Source organism: Delphinapterus leucas, chromosome 4 (assembly GCF_059928025.1).
Source record: "Delphinapterus leucas isolate spDelLeu-1000000601 "Yukka" chromosome 4, BTC_Dleu_Yukka2, whole genome shotgun sequence".
NCBI lineage: Eukaryota > Metazoa > Chordata > Mammalia > Artiodactyla > Monodontidae > Delphinapterus > Delphinapterus leucas.
The window spans coordinates 149485290-149493851 of record NC_143132.1 but is presented as its reverse complement, the minus strand read 5'-3'; the positions used below and the strand labels follow the sequence as shown (position 1 = coordinate 149493851).

The following is an 8562-nucleotide window of genomic DNA, read 5'->3' as shown; positions in this document are numbered from 1 at the left end:
GAACCTCACAAGAGAAGACTGTGTAGTTCGTCTACCCTGTCCATGGTAGGCCAAGAAAAACGTTTGTTTTCTCTACCTAGATTCTCAGAAAACCTCTGCTTTCTTTCTGACACCTGGTTATGCTGCCTTTGCTTTAATTCAATCAAGCACTCCATCCTTTCCATAAATTCCTTTTTTGCTCAAGGTAACCTGTATCAGTATCTATTGTTGGCAACTGAAGTACAGTTACTTGTACAGTGAAAGACACATGACTGGGGATGTTTGGAATAAATCTGTCTATTGAAAGAAATCTACATCTAATCCTCCCTAAGCAAAATAGTCTGATTCAGAAGGAGGCAGCTCCAGGGGAAAAAAAGAAAAAAGGTACTGGATTTGAAAAATTCAGCCTTTATAAAGTGCCCTGGGAGATGGGGATGGGGTTGTAGAATGTAAAAGGAACAGACTTTGACCTTAACCAAAAGATCCGTTTGTGCTTATTGCTTATGCATAAGCCTCTACGTTCACAGAATGGGATTTGTATCATGGCTGGTCAATTAAGAGAAAGAAATACTCCATAAATCAGTCACAGGCTTTAGCTCTCTGCTGGCCAACCAAAGTAACTGAATCCGTAATAAGTACACACGGCATACACACACACACACACACACACACACGCACGCACAGCAAGACTTCCTAGCAAATGCAGCCAGAGACCAAATTAATCATAAATACTTGAGTTATTTTACACAGTGTGGCCCAGGCTCAACACTGTGATTATTTCTGGGGCTGTTATATGTTAATTTTTTTTGAATTTTATTTTATCTTTTTTATATAGCAGGTTATTAGTTATCTATTTTATACATATTAGTGTATATATGTCAATCCCAATCTCCCAATTCATCCCACCACTACCACCCGGCCCCCCCTCGCTTTGCCCCCTTGGTGTCCATACATTTGTTCTTTACATCTGTGTTTCTATTTCTGTTTTGCAAACCAGTTCATCAGTACCATTTTTCTAGATTCCACATATATGCTTTAACATATGAAATTTGTTTCTCTCTTTCTGACTTGCTTCACTCTGTATGACAGTCTCTAGGGTCCATCCACGTCTCTACAAATGACCCAATGTTGTTCCATTTTATGGCTGAGTAATATTCCACTGTATATATGTACAACATCTTCTTTATCCATTCGCCTATCGATGGGCATTTAGGTTGCTTCCATGACCTGGCTATTGTATATAGTGCAGCAATGAACATTGGGGTGCATGTGTCTTTTTGAATTATGGTTTTCTCAGGTTATATGTCCACTAGTGGGATTTCTGGATCATATGGTAATTCTATTTTTAGTTTTTTAAGGAACCTCCATACTCTTCTCCATAGTGGCTGTATCAATTTACATTCCCACCAACAGTGCAAGAGGGTTCCCTTTTCTCCACACCCTCTCCAGAATTTGTTGTTTGTAGATTTTCTGAAGATGCCCATTGTAACCAGTGTGAGGTGATACCTCATTGTAGTTTTGATTTGCATTTCTCTAATAATTAGTGATGTTGAGCATCTTTTCATGTGCCTCTTGGACATTCTGTATGTCTTCTTTGGAGAAATGTCTATTTAGGTCTTCTGCCCATTTTTGGATTGGGTTGTTTTCTTAATATTGAGCTGCATGAGCTGTTTATATATTTTGGGGATTAATCCTTTGTCAGTTGCTTCATTTGCAAATATTTTCTCCCATTCTGAGGGTTGCCTTTTCATTTTGTTTATGGTTTCCTTTGCTGTGCAAAAGCTTTTAAGTTTCATTAGGTCCCATTTGTTTATTTTTGTTTTTACTTCCATTTCTCTGGGAGGTGGGTCAAAAAAGATCTTACGGAGATTTATGTCATAGAGTGTTCTGTCTATGTTTTCCTTTAACTGTTTTATAGTGTCCAGTCTTACATTTAGGTGTTTAATCCACTTTGAGTTTATTTTTGTGTATGGTGTCAGGGACTCTTCTAATTTCATTCTTTTACATGTAGCTGTCCAGTTTTCCCAGGACCACTTATTGAAGAGGCTGTCTTTTCTCCATTGTATATTCTTGCCTCCTTTATCAAAAATAAGGTGACCACACGTGCATGGGTTTATCTCTGGGCTTTCTATCCTTTTCCATTGATCTATATTTCTGTTTTTGTGCCAGTACCATACTGTCTTGATTACTGTAGCTCTGTAGTATAGTCTGAAGTCAGGGAGTCTGATTCCTCCAGCTCCATTTTTCTTTCTCAAGATTGCTTTGGCTATTCAGGGTCCTTTGTGTTTCCATACAAGTTGTGAAATTTTTTGTTCTAGTTCTGTGAAAAATGCCTTTAATATTTGTTAATATGTTTACTATGTGTCTCGGCGTGTTTCTCCTTGGGTTTATCCTGCCTGTGACTCTCTGCGCTTCATGGACTTGGGTGGCTATTTCTTTTCCCATGTTAGGGAAGTTTTTGACTATAATCTCTTCAAATATTTTCTCAGGTCATTTATCTGTCTCTTCTCCTTCTGGGACCCCTATAATGTGAATGTTGGTGCGTTTAATGTTTTCCCAGAGGTCCCTTAGAAATGTCTTCATTTCTTTTCATTCTGTTTTCTTTATTCTGTTCCACAGCAGTGAATTCCACCATTCTGTCTTACAGGTCACTCATCTGTTCTTCTGCCTCAGTGATTCTGCTATTGATTCCTTCTAGTGTATTTTTCATTTCAGTTATTGTATTGTTTATCTGTTTGTTCTTTACTTCTTCTAGGTCTTTGTTAAACATTTCTTTCATCTTCTCGATCTTGGCCTCCATTCTTTTTCCAAGGTCCTGGATCATCTTCAATATCATTATTCTGAATTCTTTTTCATGAAATTTGCCTATCTCCACTTCATTTAATTGTTTTCTGGGGTTTTATCTTGTTCCTTCATCTGGTACATAGTCCTCTGCCTTTCATTTTGTCTATCTTTCTGTAACTGTGGTTTTCGTTCCACAGGCTACAGGATTGTAGTTCTTCTTGCTTCTGCTGTCTGCCCTCTGGTGGATGAGGCTATCTAAGAGGTTTGTGCAAGCTTCCTGATGCGGGGGACTGGTGGTGGGTAGAGCTGGGTGTTGCTCTGTGGGGCTAAGCTCCCTAAAACTTTAATCTGCTTGTCTGCTGATGGGTGGGGCTGAGTTCCCTCCCTGTTGGTTGTTGGTCTGAGGTGACCCAGCATTGGAGGCTACAGGCTCTTTGGTGGGGCTCATTGCAGACTCTGGGAGGTGTGACGCCAAGGAGCACTTCCCAGAACTTCTGCTGCCGGTGTCCTTGTCCCCGCAGTGAGCCACAGCCACCCCCCCCCCCCCGCCTCTGCAGGAGACCCTCCAACACTAACAGGTAGGTCGGTTCAGTCTCCTATGGGGTCACTGCTGCTTCCCCTGGGTCCCGATGCACACACTACTTTGTGTGTGCCCTCCAAGAGTGGAGTCTCTGTTTCCCCCAGTCCTGTCAAAGTCCTGCAACCAAATCCCACTAGCCTTCAAAGTCTGATTCTCTGGGAATTCCTCTTCCCATTGTCGGGCCCACAGGTTGGGAAGCCTGACCTAGGGTTCAGAACCTTCACTCCAGTGTGTGGACTTCTGTGGTATAATTGTTCTCTGATTTGTGAGTCACCCACCCAGCGGTTATGGGATTTGATTTTATTGTGATTGCATCCCTCCTACCGTCTCATTGTGGCTTCTCCTTTGTCTTTGGATGTGGGGTATCTTTTTTGGCGAGTTCCAGTGTCTTCCTGTGGATGACTGTTCAGCAGTTAATTGTGATTCTAGTGCTCTCGCAAGAGGGAGTGAGTGCACGTCCTTCTACTTTGCCATCTTGAACCAATCCCTCTGTTATGTTTTTATACAAGTTTCAACAAGACTTGCTATGTCTCCCAAGTGTAATCAATCACCTGTCATTCTTTTCAGGTTTCTCTCAGCTGTTACCCTTGGCTTTGGGGTAACTGTGTGGAATTTCATGGCCCAAGCCAACACGGTGGCCTGTGTGGCATTTCCACTTCTCAAGCCTGGCAGGCGATGGAAAATGGAATTCAGTGAGTACACTTGGTCGTTCATCTTGCAGGAACAGCATCCGTCATCTGTTGCTTTTTCTTCCTTTGCCACTGAGATCTTTCCTCTTATTTATAAGACATGAGATTTTATTGAATCTTAATGTTAATACAATGCACTAAAATTTGGCCTTATGTTCTCATTTTTCATTGCATGAAAAATAGAGCAAAATAAGCAGAAAATGGATTCTTAGTAGGTTCACCTCAAAATACCTCCAGTTCTGGGTTTCAGGATCCTGAAATGCATTAAATATCCAAAGCTAACAGGGGGAAAAAAATCCCAAACGTAAGCCCATAATAAGAGACATATTTTAAGGCTGTTTTTATAAGACTTTGTCCTTAAACCCTTCCCTTGTGCACGGTTGGTGGGAATGTAAGTTGGTGCAGCCACTGTGGAGAACAGTATGGAGGTTCCTCAAAAAACTAAAAATTGAACTACCCTATGATCCAGCAATCCCACTCCCGGGTACATATCTAAAGAAATCTGAGGTGGATGGAGAAATAGGAAGCGAACTGAGATAATACAGTGTCATGAAAAATACAGAAGAAAAATGTTCAAGAAAGGGGAAATGATCTTCCATATGAAATGGTCTGTATATAATACTGTCCCCTTCTCAAAGACTCATTCAATTAAAATACCTTTCTCCCAAAAGTGATCATTTCTGCACAGCTTTCTACAGTGTCAAGTAAAAAGAATTCCATCTGTTCTTAGATCTTTTTTTTTTTCCCTTCTGCTCCAGGGCAAGGTCCCACACCTACAACAGAGTTAGTATGCAAAATGATGCTTTCAACCACCAACTTGCCCCTGACTGAGCAGATGCAGGTGAGACAGCATCTTCTACGTGATCTCAAAATCCTATCCCATCTGCTGCTTTCTTTGGCGGCATTTGGAACTGTCCAGAGGATCCAGGTCTCATGGGTATCACTTACCTCCCCAAAGCAGCTGGGAAGTGAGTAGCGAGAGCACAAGGATGCCACGACAAGCAGAAAAACTTCCCTGGGTGAAGAGATGAAGGGAAGTCAGGATATATGACAGTTTCTTGAACCTCCCTCTGAAACCTGTAAATCTGAAATTGAATCCACTTTATGGTTCCAACATCATCACTGAAACCAAGATTGCTCCTAAATTACCCAACTTGTATTGCAGATGACAATGTGCGGGGTTAGTGATTTTGCTTTAAAAATAAATAAGTAATTGTTCTCCTTCCTTGAAAAGATGAAATAGTAAATAGGCAGGGTACACTGCTTTTTAATTTGGGGAACATCTGTCAGCCAGAACCTTGTCAGGGAAATTGCAGTGTCAGGCTGAGAAATGCTTTAACTCTCCATGGCAGAAGAGGTGTGTGACAGCGAAGCTTGATCTAGCTGGCCCGAGAGCCCGGCAGGAAGCCCTGAATCACAGAACAGCAGGAGCTTTGAGATGCCCTTGATTTCAGAGCTCCCTACAACTTCTGAGGCGCTCCATCACCCCTTCCACACTGGGTGACCTTGCTGGCTGAGCAAGTTCCCCACATCATCCCCTAGAGACAGGGATTAAGAATGCTGTTATGAAAGAGAAAGACAAATACCATATGATAACACTTACATGTGGAATTTAAAATATGACACAAATGAACCTATCTATGAAACAGAAACAGAATCACAGACATAGAGAACAGACTGGTGGTTGTCAAGAGGGAGGGGATTGGGGGAGGGCTGGAGTGGGAGGTTGGGGTTAGCAGATGTAAGCTTTTTTTTTTTTTTTTTTTTTGCGGTACGCGGGCCTCTCACTGTTGTGGCCTCTCCTGTTGTGAAGCACAGGCTCCGGACACACAGGCTCAGTGGCCATGGCTCATGGGCCCAGCCGCTCCGCGGCATGTGGGATCCTCCCGGACCAGGGCACGAACCTGTGTCCCCCGCATCGGCAGGCGGACTCTCAACCACTGCACCACCAGGGAAGCCCAGATGTAAGCTTTTATATAGAGAATGGATGAACAACCAGGTCCTACTGTATAGCACAGAGAACTATATATTCAATATCCGGAAAAGAATATGAAAAAGAATGTATATATATGTGTAACTGAATCACTTTGCTGTACAGCAGTAATTAACACAACATTGTAAATCAACTATACTTCAATTAAAAAAAAAAAGACACACACAGAAAAGAACACTGTTATTTTACTTTTTCCAACAGTGGCAGTAAAGTTCCAAAGTAAATATAGAGGATGGCAGCCAATATCACATACCTGAGACAGTCTACTCCTAGAAAAGGGAGGGTCTTGTGATTTAGAGTGAGTGCTTTTGCTTAAGGGCAAAAAAGTCTCAGACTAGAAAAGCTCCAACTTGATGGCCCAAGTTGAAAAGAAAGTCAGATGGGCAAGGTCCACTGTGCAATGTGGTACTTCTAAAGTAGATGGAGAAGCAAGCAATTGCTTCCACTCCAATGCGACAGACATGGAAATAGCACCCTGGCCTCCTGGTCCCTCAAACACATCAGCAATTGAATTATGCCAGCTATGCTCCCTACCCCTGTGCCAGCAGGGTCTTATCTTACCTTCCTGACATGGTGCAAATCCTATCTTCCTTACAAGGCTTTCTTATGTTTCTGGCCTACAGGCATGATTTTCCTCTGAATCTCTACAGTATTTTTTTTTTTTTTTTTTGGCGGTATGCGGGCCCTCTCACTGTTGTGGCCTCTCCCGTTGCGGAGCACAGGCTCCAGATGCGCAGGCTCAGTGGCCATGGCTCACAGGCCCAGCCGCTCCGCGGCATGTGGGATCTTCCCAGACGGGGGCACGAACCCGTGTCCCCTGCATCGGCAGGCGGACTCTCAACCACTGCGCCACCAGGGAAGCCCTCTGCAGTATTTTTAAACTGCAGGATTCATCTTAGTTCTGCATCCTACATGCACTGTCTTAGATGCTGCAGGTGAACGTCTGTTCTCTGCACCCAGATCATAAACCCCTGAGGACACCAGCTCTCTTGGGATGACTTCATATCACCTACAGCTTTAGCTCCAGGCCACACCACCAAGTCCTCCTAATCGCCACCACCCGAGGCTGGAGGTTATGCAGAGACATTTGGCAAGACACAAGCAATAAAAAACAAAAGGCTCAAAGAATTTTATTTTACTATTTAAAAGAAATGCGCATTTACCTCCATTAACACTTTGCCAATTAAATTCATGCTGCTAATATCCATGAAGAAAGAAACTCCACTTGAGGAAAAGATAGTTTCTGAGTCTTTCACAAAGTCCAAGAAAGAATCTCTTAACATAGAACCACTTCTTTTTTTCTTCATCATCAAAATGACCATAATTTCCACCAGATGATGTTTATCAGATCAGATCACCTGTCATTCTAAGTAGGCTGGAAATGTGCCTCTTTGTTTCCTTCTTCCCTTCCTTCCTTCCTCTCTTTCTTTCAAGAGTGAAAATTTTCATATTTAGGATGAGCTGGCTGGACTCAGCTTAGATGACCCCAATTTTGTTGGCAACATCCAAAGCATCATAGTCAGGAACCAGTGGACCATATGCCTTCTCTCCATCAGGCCTGATCAGGGCATTGACCTTGGCCAGGTCAATGTCATAGAGATTTTTCACAGCCTGTTTAATCTGGTGCTTGTTGGTGTTGACAATCACAACGAACACAAGTGTGTTGCTGTCTTCTCTCTTCTTCATGGCTGACTGGGTGGTGAGGGGGAACTTAATGATGGCATAGTGGTCAAGCCTGTTTCTCCCAGGGGCGCTCTTTCGAGGATATTTGGGCTGCCTCCTGCAATGTTTTGGGCTGCCGGAAGGTAGGTGACATCTAGATTTTTTTTTTTGTGGCTGTGGACGCCTTTCAACACTGCTTTCTTGGCCTTCAAAGCCTTTGCTTTGGCTGCAGTTTTGGGAGGGGTGGGGTTTCCTTCTTCGCCTTCAGCGCCATCTTCGTGAAAAGGGTGTCTTTCTTTCCTTTTCATGACAGTGCCAGGTGCTGTTCTAGATTCTGAGATTACTGTGGTGAATAGGACAAAAACTCTGCCCTGATGGAGCTGACATTCCAATAGGAGAAATAAGACAATACCTGTATGAATAAGTAATGATAATCAGGTTGCGATCTGTGCTACGGAGAAAGATTAATTAGGGAAAGGAACTAGAGAAAAATGGGAGAATAAAGAGACAGAGTGATCAGATGACATTTGAATGGAAACTTGAAAACAGTGAGGGAGCCAGCAGTGCTCAAGTAAAGAGCACCCAGACAGAGGGAACAGCAAGTGCAAAGGCCCTGGGGCATATCTCATTTGGTGTGTATAAGGAATAATCCGGAGCAGCAGAATGAGCAAGGAGTACGGGACATCCTTCACCAGGAACCAAATCAGTGGTGCCTTGATCTTCGACTTCAGCCCCCAGGACTGTGAGAATAAATGTCTGTTGTTTAAACCACACAGTCTATGACATTTGTTATAAAGGCCTAACACAGGTGTTAAGGAAATACCAAAGGTGCACGAAGGATGGTGTGACCATAGAGAAGTGGAGAAAAACCTCCC

General features: G+C 42.9%; 1 pseudogene; it reads right to left on the bottom strand.

The window, feature by feature from the left end:
• Positions 1–6330: 6330 nt before the first annotated feature.
• LOC149749462 (large ribosomal subunit protein uL23 pseudogene) lies at positions 6331–8223 on the bottom strand (annotated as a pseudogene).
• Between the last annotated feature and the right edge of the window lie 339 nt (positions 8224–8562).